The sequence below is a fragment of the Gymnodraco acuticeps genome, unplaced genomic scaffold (genome assembly GCF_902827175.1).
Source record: "Gymnodraco acuticeps unplaced genomic scaffold, fGymAcu1.1, whole genome shotgun sequence".
Classification (NCBI taxonomy): domain Eukaryota; kingdom Metazoa; phylum Chordata; class Actinopteri; order Perciformes; family Bathydraconidae; genus Gymnodraco; species Gymnodraco acuticeps.
This window is the reverse complement of record NW_022990236.1, coordinates 241,073-255,740: the sequence shown is the minus strand read 5'-3', so window position 1 is coordinate 255,740 and position 14,668 is coordinate 241,073. Positions and strand designations below refer to the sequence as shown.

The following is a 14,668-nucleotide window of genomic DNA, read 5'->3' as shown; positions in this document are numbered from 1 at the left end:
TTGAACCCTTTTGCACTGTTTCTGCAAAATGAAAACTTTTTCATTATCTATTTCCAACTGGCCAGTGGAATTGGATAATTGATATAAGTTGAAGTTCAATTACAGTTTTTAAATATAGTTCAACATTCTTTATTAAACTGTTTCAAATTATTTCTAGTCATAATCCCCTCCTTTCTCTGCCCTGCTTGGTGCTGCAGAAGAAAAAAATTAAAAAAAAAAAAAAAAAACGCAAGACACGGGGTCAGAGACAGGCGTGACCTCTGGAAGGAAAAGATAATCTGAAGCAGACCACAGCACGGTGCGTTGGGGGTTTTATGGCCTGAGCACAAAGGAACATCTAATTTCAGCAGTCAGTTTTTTTTTGGCAGAACTGTTGAGCACTTTCAAAATGTATTTTCATGCCTCTGCAAGGCTTAGTCTTTCTATCTGTATAGCCACTGGTGTAAAGTAACTAAGTTCATAAACTCAACAAGTACTATACTTGGGCACAATTTTGAGATACTGGTACTTTATTTGAGTATTTAAATGTTTTGCTACTTTATTCTTCTACTCCACTACAGTTCAGTGGTACATGGTGTATTTCTACTCCACTACATGTATTTAATACCTTTAGTTACTTTCAGATGTGGATGAATGATGTGAAATATAACCAAGTGTTGAATCAGACTTTAGTTCCACCTGGAGTAAATCCACCAGCTACCCTGCAGTATACAAAGTCATTCAAACTAGCTGCACCTTTACCAGCTTTGAGAACACTCTCATGATCAATCATTATAAAACATATCATATATAGTATTCTGAAATAAACCAATCTGCACAGTGACTACTTTTACTGTCGCTATTTTGATGACAATACGTTTATACTTTTACTTGAGTAACATTTTGAATGCAGTGCTTTTACTGTAACTTAGTATTCCTACACTCTGGTACTTCTACTTTTACTCAAGAACAAGATCTGAGTACCTAAGCTAACGTTAGCCAGAAACCTTCCATTTTGACACACAGAACAATGGGGTGATTCAAAGTAATTCAAAGTAATTCACACAGCCTCTTCCCTATGGGAGGAGCAGCAGTTTCAGCTTCATTTAAATATGTCGTGTAGTAATGGATGGATTTATTTTTTCCTCTCAAGAGAGAATGTGTATTTTATGTTAGTATTTCAAAAAATCTCCTGGAGGAGAATCCCCCCAGACCCCAAGCGGGGGTTGGGTTTTCAGCATGTCAACTATTTCACTTGTGAGGAAATGGCAGGATTGGCTCCAGGTCACCCTTTTTATTTACTACAAGACAAATGTGCCTTTTTTATTTCATACAGTTAAATTTGGATTGAGACAGGGAAATAATCTAAACCTCACGCGTGGCGTTTCACTGTCAAAGGGGCAGTGTATGTAATTACATTTCTAATGCTGATTTGAGCCCCACCACTGTATGGGTTAGACCTACCATAGATTACCCAACGCAAATATCGCAAATACTCGGGAGCCGATAAGTCAATAAGTTGCTTTTCGCGACAGGCACACAATAAAACAGTGGAAACAAACATGTGTTTGACTTTCATTAGTGAATGAAACTGTGTGCCCTTTATAGTCTGTGTCCAATATTGTGTATTTGTATATATATTATATATATATATCCTAAATATATGCTAAGGTCCCGCTACTGACACGATAGCAGTCACTTCGTGCGCATGTGCGTAATTAAACCCATGATATCAAAATCTCACTCCAGCCAGGTACCCAAAGTTAGCAACCCTGTCCATACCCCAATAATATTTTATTGCAGAATCTACATGAATCACACAAACGACCTATTTTGGATTCAAAACGGCAAATTTCCCCAAAAGATGACAAGTTTGCATCCCTGCCTGTTATCGTTTTCATCACAGAGCTGGACAAATGGTGTATTGATTACTGATCTGTGCAAGTCCAATTTGTTAACTGACTTTGGTTCTAATGTTAATGTTAATTTGATTTCAACCCATAAGTAATTATTTAAATTAACTCAACATTCCACATGATGGATTAGTGTTCCACATTTTTCCCACTAATTTGTTTATGATTAGGCCAATGGTAAAGAGAGACATTGATGACCCTGTGTCCTTTTTGTTAGCACGTGGTTCCATTTTGTCTAATGGCGTTGGACAGCTTCACTAAGAGTCACCCAGCTCTACCCTGCTACAGTCCGGCTGAGTGCAGTCACAGAGATGCTATGGCTGCTCTACATGACATTAATGGTTTGGTCCGAGAATGGGCACCATTTCCTGCTCCCAGAGAGAATGACGCTCCTCACACTGAACATTACAGCCGTTGATACTGTCTCACGTGGGTCTGCTCCCCCCCACCGAGCCATGAACTGAAAGCTTGACGTCTGCTCTGAACACTTGGAACTGTCACACCAGCACCAACCCTTGGGTCAGTTAGATGAGACTAACGGCTTCACTTAGGGCATATGGGTCAGAAATATGACTCTCGTTACCATGGAGTGGGTTGTTTGTTTTTTAAGGCTATTTATACTGCTATGCAGAGTGAAGAGCCCCTACTATTTAAAAAAATAGGCCTAATGTCAGGGGCCTCTTACTGTCTACTTCTGCATGTATTCACGTTATATGGACCATGTTTCCACCTGTTGAAACTAGAGGCTGCACGGAACTCAGGCTACAATACAACCATTTTGTTCTGCTCTAACGATTCAATTTATGGATTCTACATCAAAATACTTCGTTTTTATTGTTTCCAATGATAACGTCACCTTAAGTGGAGGAATGCAAACCTGTTTTAAAATGTAAGGTTTTGAATTTCTTTGACATTTCTCAGTAATGACCAGACTCCCACTATCATTTATGCCAGTGGTTCCCAAACCTTTTTGTGCCCAAGGCACACCAAAGGACAAGTAAAAAAAAAAAAATCTCAAGGCACACCTATTGTGAAAAAATAGCCCTTATAACACATGTTATCACTCATATCATGTAAAGTATTTGTAAATGTGCATAATTATTTACTAATGCCAAATAAAATGTGACAAAGTCAACTATATTACGAAATATTTCCGAAATTAATTTGAAACTTTATCAAATTAGGCTTCATCAAAGCAGCAACACACTCATTTACACCAGACAGGTCACAAAATAGAAAATGATGCAAAGGAAACTCAGCAGAAATTCAGCACAGACAACTGTCAATGCAAGGAAGCTGCATTGTCCATGGTCCGGAACTACAAATTATAAATTATAAATGTATTACTTTAAAAATGTAATATATTACACTACTTCGTTACTATTTACTTTACTCGTTACTTTACTCGCCGAGCACGTACAAACTGCGCATGCGTGAGTGGCAATAACTTTCCTTACCAGCAGGCGGCGGTAGTCAAGCCCCCAGGAAGTGCGCCGGACTCAGATGAAAGTATTCGTAGTGGCCAATCGGCGGTACTACACTTCCGTTTGGTTGCCAGGCCCGGAAACACTTTTCCCATTGACTTACATGGGGAAAGAGTGGTCTGTAACTCGTTGGATAATTTTTTTAAACTAAATAAACTACCCAGTATGAACACTTGTATAGCCCTTATTAAAAACATCCGTTCCTCAAATTGTAAATTTTTTGCTAATAACGTTATTCTGAGAGTTATTTCCCTCTGCATTATGAACGCGCATCTAATCCACGGGACCGCGCCGCCCGGCACGTTCATGTTACGTGTCCCGACCAATCAGAGCACACTGTGCTCACAGGGAGGGTGGGGCTGGAGCTATTGGAGCTACAACGAGCCGTTAAAGGCAGAGAGTGAAATTCAGTGAATACACGTAGTTTACAAAGATGCTTTCTTCATCTTTCTGTTCGGTGGGCTCAGGCAGACAACTCTGCAGGACGAGCGATGGTTTCAGAGGCATCTGGATGTGCCACTTGGAATAGGCAGGTGCACTGCTCTCAAGCAGATAGCAGAAGGAATGCAGGCAGATGAGCCTCTGTTTCACTGGGAGATCATAAAGTGCTCACTGAATGAGCCACAAAAGCAGAGAAATTGGGGGGGATTGAGATATGGCGCTCTGATGAAGAAGAGTTTTGAGCCAATCAGCACCTCAGTGCTAATCTACAGATAATTGAGTTATGGCGCTCTGATGAAGAAAAGTTTTGAGCCAATCAGCACCTCAGTGCTAATCTACAGTATCAGGATGCCTTTACACACCAGACATTCTGTGTCATAAAGAGAGGAGGAAAACATGTCTTCTAGCTCTCGTACAAAGATAACATTTGAATTGAATGACCAGATGATTACAGATGTACAATTAATGATTGTTTTTGTATTCCCAATGAACAGATATGTGTTAAATAGTGGTGATAAATATATTTGATCAGATTACACTTTCACACTAAACTAATTAATGAATTGATATTTTCAGATTTATAAGGTATTGAACAATAAGATATTTCTAATATTATAACAGACAATGTTACTATCCTTAATCATTACCAGGTAAAACAGATGTTTTGATATTGATCTCAGTTGATGCTCTGAATAAAGAACAGATGTTTTTCTTTTTCTTTTTCAGGTTGTTATACAATAAAATGTTTGATTCTTCAGATTGTTAAACATTTTGAGAATTGTTTAGTTTTCCCTTCAGATTTTGAAATGACATAATGATTGATAGTTGAAGTAATGTAATTAATTAAATATCATGCCTTACTCTTGAATAAAGCGTAATGAAGTAAACGTAAAGTAATGTTAAAGATTGAGGACACTGTAACTTTACAGATTGATCGATTCATCACTGTGAATTTATACCTTAACCAGGAACCTTAGCTGGATCTCTCATGATTCTGATTTATACCTCAATTGGATTTATTATAAATCCTAAATTCTAATTGTGTTTTAATAAGTAATTGCCTTGAAGTAAATATTTGAGATGTAAGCTGATTTAGAATTTGTGTTTGATGAATGAGATTAACTGAGGGATAAATGATCAAATATCTTATTCTTGAAACATATATTTTGCTATAATATTGTTGTATTTCACGTGTTTATTATTGTGCTTTTTGACAAATGATGCCAAACACTGAAGAGAGATGATTTTATTATGATTGACTGTGTTCAACAAGGGCGCCGGAAGCGGGGGGGGCCAGGGGGCCATTGGCCCCCCCACTTTTCAGCCCTGCCCCACATTTTCGCAGCAGCAGATTTTTTTTAAATTTTTTTTTTATTTTCAGTCTTTATTTCGAACAGATTCAAAAATAACAAATAACAAATAACAAATGTGAAAAACAGAATACCGTATTGTTATAATACAGTATTTATCCACATGCATGGTAATATTTGTATATTCAACAAAAAAAACAAAAAAAGTCTTCATATTAATAATAATAATAATAAATCATGTGTCCGAAAGGGAGCAGGAGGAAGCAAATGCTTATTAATTCCCACCCCTTACTTGATCAATGATTGTCCTTTAAATCATTATGCAAGTTATTCCTACATACATTTACATTTATACATATACAATAATTTCTCGTCTTCAATCACCTTTCTTCATTCTCATATTTTTCCAAAAAAGTGTTTCTGTACATCCTTTTAAACTGAATGATGCTTGTGCTTTGTTTTAACTCCTGCTCCAAACCATTCCATAAAGTCACCCCACAGATTGTTATACTCATACTTCTCAGAGTTGTTCTGACCTTGAGTTTAAAATGTAGATTTCCTCTCAGATGATACCCACCCTCTCTGTCTACGAACAGTGTTTTTAATTTCCTAGGAAGTAGTTTATGTCTTGCTCTGTACATGATTTGTGCCGTTTTAAATTTAACCAGATCAATGAACTTCAATATGTGTGACTTCAAAAAGAATACATTAGTGTGTTCAAGATATCCAACATTATTGATAACTCTTATAGCCCTTTTTTGTAATGTGCATAACGGCTGTAGGTTGGTTTTGTACGTGTTTCCCCAAATCTCCACACAGTAAATCAGATATGGCAATATTAGTGTGTTATATAGAGTATACAATGAGTTCCAGAATGTATCTGGCTTTTCCCAATATTGCGATAGTTTTAGCTAGTTTTGCTTTTACATGAGTGATATGAGGTTTCCAGCTGATATTGTGGTCTAAAACCACACCAAGGAACTTAATTTCATATACTCTTTCTATGTGTATGTTATCTAGTATTAATTGTATCTGTGGATTTGTTTTATGTTTTCAACAAATTCAACAAAGTGTTGTCTGTTGCTTAAATAATCTCTCACCCAGTGTAATCCCAACCCTCTGATGCCATACCGTTCCAGTTTTATCAGTAAAATATTGTAATGGTGTCAAATGCTTTTTGTAAGTCTATAAATATTCCCACTGCTTGTTTTTTATTGTCCATGCAGTTTGCTCTTTCCTCACTTAATTCCATTAGTGCCATAGATGTTGATCTATCTTTCCTGAATCCATATTGACTGTCGTCCAAAAGCTGATGTGTTTCCATGAAACTGTGCCGCGGAAAACTGTACAAATCCCGTTTCAATAATTCCCCTCTACTCTAAAGTCGCATCTAAAACGTGATCTGATCTAGCTGTGTATATTTTGTTATTTTTGATTGTTATATTCAATCTCACTAGCTACAGGCATGTTTGAAGCTTGTAAAGGGAAGATGACAGCTCTCGCCACTCTGCTGTTCCTCAGCGCCGCCCCCCTCCCTCCCGATGAAATTATGAATGTAAGGTGTAGAGTAATCATAGATAACACGGCAGGGTCTGTTACAGTTTGTTTTTATCTGACTTCAAATAAGCAAAGTCTTGGGTTTCAGAATATTAAACTTGTTTCGGCAAATTCAGATGATAAATAGGCCTACAACGTTGAAGCTTGTGACGGCATAATTACAAGCGGAGAAGGGAGTAGCTTAACGTCACAGCAGGCATAACAACAGCCGGTGTTTCTCGTGAGTGCAGTAATCCAAACGAAAATATCTTCCCTCCGTAGTATTATGATCATTTGCTCTGCTAATAATCAATCATGATGATTGATGATGAGAAATGATGGATTCCAGAGAAGAGACAACTTTAAAGGCCTTTTTCTCAAAATGATGACTCTGTAACAGTCATTATATAATGTGACATATTTTGCTTAATATTTGGAGTACAAAAACAATCCTGATATCATTAGAAAGCTAGGAATCAAAATGTGTCTTCGGGTCAATGCGACTGATTTCGATGGAGCAGCAGGTAACTTTGCATTAGGTAAAATAAAGCAGGCAGACATAACAGGAAGAATATGTACATTTTAACCCAATCAAATAGGACATTGTCACACCATTCAAATGTATCCATGTAAATTACAACCATTAACAAAGCTTAGATTTGTTTATTTGTTACGTTGTTTACTTTATTTGTTACGTTGTTCTGTGTGTGTCAGCCGTTAACCTAGAAATAATATATACACTTGCAAACATGTCAGAAGAACCAGCGCAGAAGAAAACTAAATGTGACCCGCTCTATCGAAATCAGTCGGAAGTCGCAACGGCTCATTTCAGAATAAACGTGGATTTACGTAAAAAACTATTTGTTCAGGGTTCGGGTGTTTTGTTTGATTTTAAACAAACAAAGTCTTGGCTTTCAGAATATGAAACTTTTATTTCCAAAACCTCTATTTCCAAAACCTCTCATTCGCAATCTGCTCTTCCAGCAGCGCCGCCCCCCTCCCTCCGCTGAAATTATGAATGTAAGAGTAGAGTAATCATAGATAACACGGCAGGGTCCGTTACAGTTTGTTTTCATCTGATTTTAATTAAACAAAGTCTTGGCTTTCAGAATATTAAACTTGTTTCGGCAAATTCAGATGATAAATACAACTTTGAAGCTTGTAACGGCATAATTACAAGCTGAGAACGGAGTAATTTAACGTCATAGCAGGCATAACAACAGCCGGTGTTTCTTGTGAGTGTTTTCCCCGGGAAACAAACACAATACACACAAACGCAAAATTACACAAACACACACACGTATACACACACACACACACACACACTCGCGAGCTTCCCCTCCAAACGAAAATATCTTCCCTCCGTAGTATTTGATCATTTGCTAATAATCAATCAGATCGATCCAGAGAAGAGGAAACTTTGAATGCCTTTTCTCAAAATGAGGACTCGGTGACAGTCATGATATAATGTGACATATTTCGCTTAATATTTGGAGAACAAAAACAATCCTGATATCATTAGAAAGCTCGGAATATCCTCTTTCCAACCGTGTATACAACTCAAAATGTGTCTTCGGGTCAATGCGACTGATTTCGATGGAGCAGGTCACAAATACAGTCAATCTAAACTTAAATGTAACAACTGGAAGGTCACATCCCTGACATCCACATCTCCGGAGCCTGGACCTTCATCAATCATAGAAACAGCGAAGCCAGATGAACCCAAAAGCAGCACCTCTGCGGCCGCAGAAACTGTCAAAACCACCGCCGCCGTCGTTGAACCGAAACAGGCTGGTTCCGACTGCATGGAGGTTTGTTGTTGGGACATTGAGGCGGGTAAAGCTGTACAGCTAACTATCGGAAAAAAGGAGACCGCTAGTAGATTATTTGAGCAAAGAGAAGGTACTTCAACGCAGAATGGTACAAAAACAGAGAGTGGTTCATTCTTTGCAAAACCACTAAACGATAGTGATAAATTGCGATGTTAACAACCTCATGATAACCTCATATTTTTTTAACTTAGGATCATACCTGTGTTTAGTCTAGAAAAAGGTAAATGTGTGCATTTTATTATAAAGTTGTGTATATTTACAGACTATTGCAAAAACTAAGAAGCTTATAAACATCAGGTTTAAAACTAAAAGAGCTTTACAAAAAAGTAACCAAAGATGTTTGGAGTTTTATTTGAGTTATTCATTTACATTTTTTGTCTAAGAGATGCTGATTTGAAACCGTTGTTAGGCCTACATACAGTTACGCATTTCCTGTTTCTGCCAGAGAGAGGGGAGTTTGTCCCAAAGCTTGCTGCTGTATTTACTCCCTCCATCTGACAGGAGGGAGCCTCATGTGTCACTCCACGGAGTTCACTCCATCACGGAGGGGGAGTGTGTAGGTGTAGGGCGTGGTTTGGGATTGGGCCATACACACGCACTTTTTTTGGCCCCCCCACTTCTAAAATGAATCCGGCGCGCCTGGTGTTCAATCATGGTGATTGAAGTGTTTTCAATCTTGTTCTACTTTTGATGTAATTAATGTGAGTGAGCCCACACAACTCTGAAGACGCTTATTGATTTGAGTATTGACTGAAATATTCTTTAGACTAATGTTAATTGATTATCATAAATTGATAAAAGGGTGGATATTTTAGTCTGATGCTTAGCTGACCTGAGAAACTTCATGAGTGACTACTCTTTCTCTGTGTGGGGGAGGGGTACTGCCCGCTCAGACAGAGTTTCTTTGTCTGTTCATCTGTAATCGATTAGGGGAAAAGGCGGGCTGTTTGGACCCCTCCTTTAAAGGATATATAGAGATGTTTCTGTCTTTTGTGTTTAGAGTTAATTTTGGCAGCTTGCATTGAACAGTGCGAGTTGCTTTGTTAATCCTCCGGCCGTTTGTCTCTCAATAAATATCAGTGTATTGACTAAGGCGAATCCAGTTTCCCTCATTTGATGATTGGCTCAACATTGCTGCAAAGAAGTTTTTACTTCACAGGCGGGTAATTAAACACCAAAAAAAAAGAAGAAAAAAAAGGCAGGAGCAAGCTGACCCCGGCATTCCCAAAGTACCTGCCTCCCTGTCCTACCTTCTCGAAGTAAAATCAGCGCTTGAAGCCTTTAATTGCACGATATATTCCCGTGAACAAACTCGATTTCCTCTGCCTGCATGTAAACAAATGTTTCAACTTCCGCGTTCAACCACTTGTGCCACTGACGTCACACTCCCGAGGATTCTGGGAATTGGAATTAGCTTCCTGCCCCCTGCAGCAGAAGTTCCTTAGGAATCGCATCTTGGCAGGTATATAATACTATTCTGCATAAGAAATGTTTTATTATGGAAATATTTGGCCTGCAGTAAGTCATATTTGAGGCAATTATACAGAAGTTGTATGTGTATAAGTATTTATACTACTATAAATCAATTAAATAAAAAATGGAAATAAATTAATAATTTCCATCACGGGAATATGAAGGGAAGCTCGATACATTTTTGACCATCATTTTAGACTTCAATCTCTCCTACAGTGTCTTTTCTATGAATACCATGAATCATTCTCTGCCAAGCGGCCATGTACATTTAATCACCTACCAAAGAAGAGTTTTTCCTTACAGGAATTAAGCTCTACCTGCAATATTCTGCCCCTCGCTGGGTGTGCCTCAGGAGGCCACATGCTGCAAATCGTTTCTAAGCTCTTTCTAATCACAGATGTTCGTCAAATGACCTTATCACAGGCTTAAATCAAGGTTTCTTAGCAGGTTATGCTGGCTCCCAGGGACCCATGTCTGTTGAAACCTGCACTCAAGACTGAAGTTTGCACTGAAGGAGCCAGGAGTATTACACGTGCTGCTATTTAAACGTTTAAAAATCACGACAGGCCCCTAGCCTAGTGCTAGGAGGAATTATTCTAGCAACGTTTCTTGAGCCGTTAGTTCCTCACGATTATTCTGTTAAGAGTATTAATAACTACTAAAGATTTTCCTGTTTCTTTGCTCTGTAGATGACATGGCAGGGAAAGCAGACATCCCATATGCCTTCTGTGGCATATATATTTTAAGGTTTTACAATCAAATGTGCATTTGGTTGCCATAATAGCCCACGTTTCTTTGACACCTCATCAGAAGCAGTATGCTGGATTCTCTGCAACACTTGCAAGCACCCCTTGGTGTCCATCTTTTAACCATTTCCTAGTTAACTTTCCCAGATAAAACTTTTCAACAGCTAGGCCTACCTCTTTCAGAACAGGAACTGTTTCCACACGTCTAGAATTATCGGTATCATTCTCGATAGTGTGCTGATGCAAGCTTCACTGCCACCAGACAAGCTGTCCCGCATCAGAACTGCCATAATTACAATTCATGTTATTTATTTAGCGCCTTTCCAAATGTTCAAAGTGCTCTACGTTATACTACATATTAGACTTGTAATACATTCAATACTGATTACTGCCTTCAATTATGGTCTCCCACTGGTAGTCTCTCTAAAAGAGATGTTTTATATTTATAAGGAACAAGCGCTAGCCTTTCTGTTCAAACCATAAGGCACCATAGTCTTAGGTCACGTTCACACCTGCTTGGTTAGTACTATTGAATCGGTCCCTGTAGCGTTAACCCCTTGATGCGGTTCGTTGGATTGGTGTGGAAGCAGTCCGATACCTCTGCTCCGCCTAATAGAGGTGGCCTCGGGTCGCTCGCTAGTAAACTCCAGAGAGGTTCATTGCTGGTGTGACGCAGTCCGCATCAAAACATGGGAAAGAACTATTTGTGCATCATCGCTTGTTTTGCTATCTATGCTGTGTGCAACATCCAGTAACCTATATGGTCATGCATTCATTCTGGTGACTGCTTACCTCACTGGTCCCCTGTGTACAGAGAAAAGGCAGTGGTACAATTCCATCAGAGCCACCTGTCATCGGTGAAACCTCCTCACTGCATAACGTCGCATTTTGTGTTATAATGTTTTTAATGCACGTTGTCTGATTTATAATCCTATGCGCCGGCCGCAGAGTCTGTTGATGCACTCTCCAGATTAACAGCAGTATGAAAATAACCTGCCAATGCTCCATGATGCAGGCTACTGTAGGAATTGCTGGGATCTGCATTTTATCCGCTTGATGTCCCGCCAATTGTTGAAAAAGCATCTCCATACAATGACTTTAGTTTACAGTTCATAGTCTATTTGAAGTTGCCTGGGTGAACGCAAACCCAACCTTCTGCAAATGAAATGATGTAATACACTTGCGTCTGGTGTAAAGACGCGGACTATTCGGCATGAATGCAATCTTAGAGATGGTTATTGCTCAGATCTTTGGTCCTTAGCCCCTCTGCGACGAGTGCAATGTTATGTTCATTCTTTTATAATGACCTTGCGGTGTCCTCAGATCCTCTCTAGTTACTTACAGATGCTGCGCCTTCTGCTGGTTCGGGGGATTTCACAATGAGTGGTTTGCCCCACCAGCTTGCCATGCCCTTCGTTCAACCAAATTACTCTGGATCTACACGTCAAGCCCTCAAGGATTTCCCATATTCTGCCTCCAACCAAGAGCATGATTCAAAGATTACAATTCAGCTTGGTACTTTATCTTCTTCTGTCCCTCCTCTGTGTACTTGTGCAATAGATATAATAGTCGTTCATGCATTATATATAATTGTATTTTTATTTGAATCCTGCAATCTTCAAGTGCTAAGTATTAAGCCACGCTAGAGTTCATTAATTTGCTCCTCAAGGGCCTTAAGCAGGCACGTCCTCCACGCAATGATAAAGACTGGCAAAGGGGTTTCACTATACATTGATAAACGTCAGAGGCAGTTGTTACAGCTTTCTATTGGTTTCTCAGGTGGCGAATATACACAGACCTCTCACCTTTTAATCCTCAGCATAATCTCACCCTTACTGAATTAACGTTGGAGATCAAATATACACAGTTTTGAAACATTCAATGTCTGACAGTTCTGTCTGGGGAGTCAAGGAACCCCGAATAATCATTGCTAAAACTAACACTGTTTTCTTTGTCCTTTATCTTCCATGCTGAACTTCTCGCATCATTGCCCTCTGACACATGGGTCGGCACCCATGTTTATTCGATGGCTGCAAACCCAACGACGAGGGTTCTCCTCCAAGCTGCGTGATCTCTGCCTAAGCTGCGATCTGCCCCCAGATCGCTATTCCCACTGTTTAAGAATCTGCACAGCCACAACCGCAGCTCTATATCCGCCTACCTCAACCCTGAGTATCCTGGGCCGTCGGTCATCTTCTGCCCACCAGCGCTATATCATGCCTCACATGAATGAGATCCTTTCAGCACAAACAACCATGAGCTCTTGCACTACTCGATGATGAGTAAACGTTCAAATATGTATATCTGTAGAATTCTGTTATTGCATACCAGGTGGTTGCTGGGTTAGATTATATTTATTTCATTATAGTATATTCCCCTCATAGCTGCATGCTTGGGGGGGAAAGCTCATTGTCGCTGCCTCAAAGACCTAGATACAGCAGTCTTGATAGGTAGTATATTCCCCTCAAAGCCGCGGTGCTTAAGGGGGGGATGGCTTTTCGGGCTGTTCCCGGGCCTTCACATAGCAGTTTCACTAGGTAGTATATTCCCCTTAAATCCGTGGTGCTTAAGGGGGATGGCTTTTCGGGCTGTTTCCGGGCCTTCACATAGCAGTTTCACTAGGTAGTATATTCCCCTTAAATCCGTGGTGCTTAATGGGGATGGCTTTTCAGGCTGTTCCCGGGCCTTCACATAGCAGTTTCACTAGGTAGTGTATATAGGTAGTATATTCCTCTCCAAGCTGCTGTGCTCAGGGAAGAATCGGCTCTGGGCTATTCCTCAGGCCTTCACATAGCAGTCTCACTTAGTAGTATATTCCCCTTAAAGCCGCTGTGCTTGGCCACATGGCAGCTCGCCAGGCCCTCTACTTATCAGTCTTACATCACCAGCGTCAGGCTCGGGCTACGCAGTTTTGGGGGATAGTATCTAATCTCCATGCAGTTTTGGGGATTAGTTATTTAATCATCACTCATCGTGCTATGTATATCTATGGAGTGATGATGCCCGAGCCTAGTTGCCAAACTCAACTATATGCTGCTTCTAATAAACAAGGAACACGTGAGTTGTCTGACTGAAATGAGGCGAAGCCTGCGAGCTAGTTCAGGCAGTCAACTCGAGCACTTATGCTGCATTCATACATAACGCCCCTTGCCACTCTACAACCAACCAAACAGAGTCTCCTTAATATGCCGCTCTATTTAACCTGCCAGATCTCTCTCCATGCATTGCTTGCTGCTGCTATTGCCGCAGCTACCTCTACGTCACTGCTGCTTGCTGCCCCACCACCACCCCAGCTTCCACCTGTAGGCTCGGGGGTTAGTTATTTAATCATCACTCATCGTGCTATGTATATCTATGGAGTGATGAAGCCCGAGCCTAGACGCCAAACTCAACTATATGCTGCTTCTAATAAACATGTTAAAGGAACACGTGAGTTGTCTGACTGAACTACACTTGTTGTAGTTTCTTGTTGTTTAGCCTTTCTGAGGCTATTACATGGTCACATGGTGTTGTTGTTGTTGTTATTAGTTATACATTAATGTCACATCCCTGCAGTAGAAACATCCTGACAGCTTAGTTTGTCTTCAAAGGAAAGATGTTTATAACATGAGTGCAGGGCTGAGGCTTTACAAGCATTCTAACTGAAGCAGAGCAGGACACCAACCATATGAACAAAGGGCTGAGCCTGTAGATCAGGGGTGGAGAACCTTTTTCCTCTCAAGGGCCATTTCAATGTTTTCAACATCCTCCGAGGGCCGTACAAATTATTGACCTCTGCTTAAATAAACTAAAATCACAGCCCATTCATTTGGCCTTTCTTTCATGCTGTGCAAAGAAAAAGCAACCTCTCAATCCAGATATCTCACCATGACTCGCGCACGCACGTGCACGGTGTGGCATGACCACCCAAACAGAAAGATATGGACACAAGATGTGTGCCAATGTGTTTACTTT

The 14,668-nt window shown here is 40.0% G+C and overlaps 1 protein-coding gene across 5 annotated transcripts in view; it reads right to left on the bottom strand.

Moving 5' to 3' along the window:
* The window catches only part of LOC117548250 (protein NLRC3-like), a 60,853-nt gene that overhangs the window by 24,950 nt on the left and 21,235 nt on the right, over positions 1 to 14,668 (bottom strand). The window lies entirely within an intron of this gene.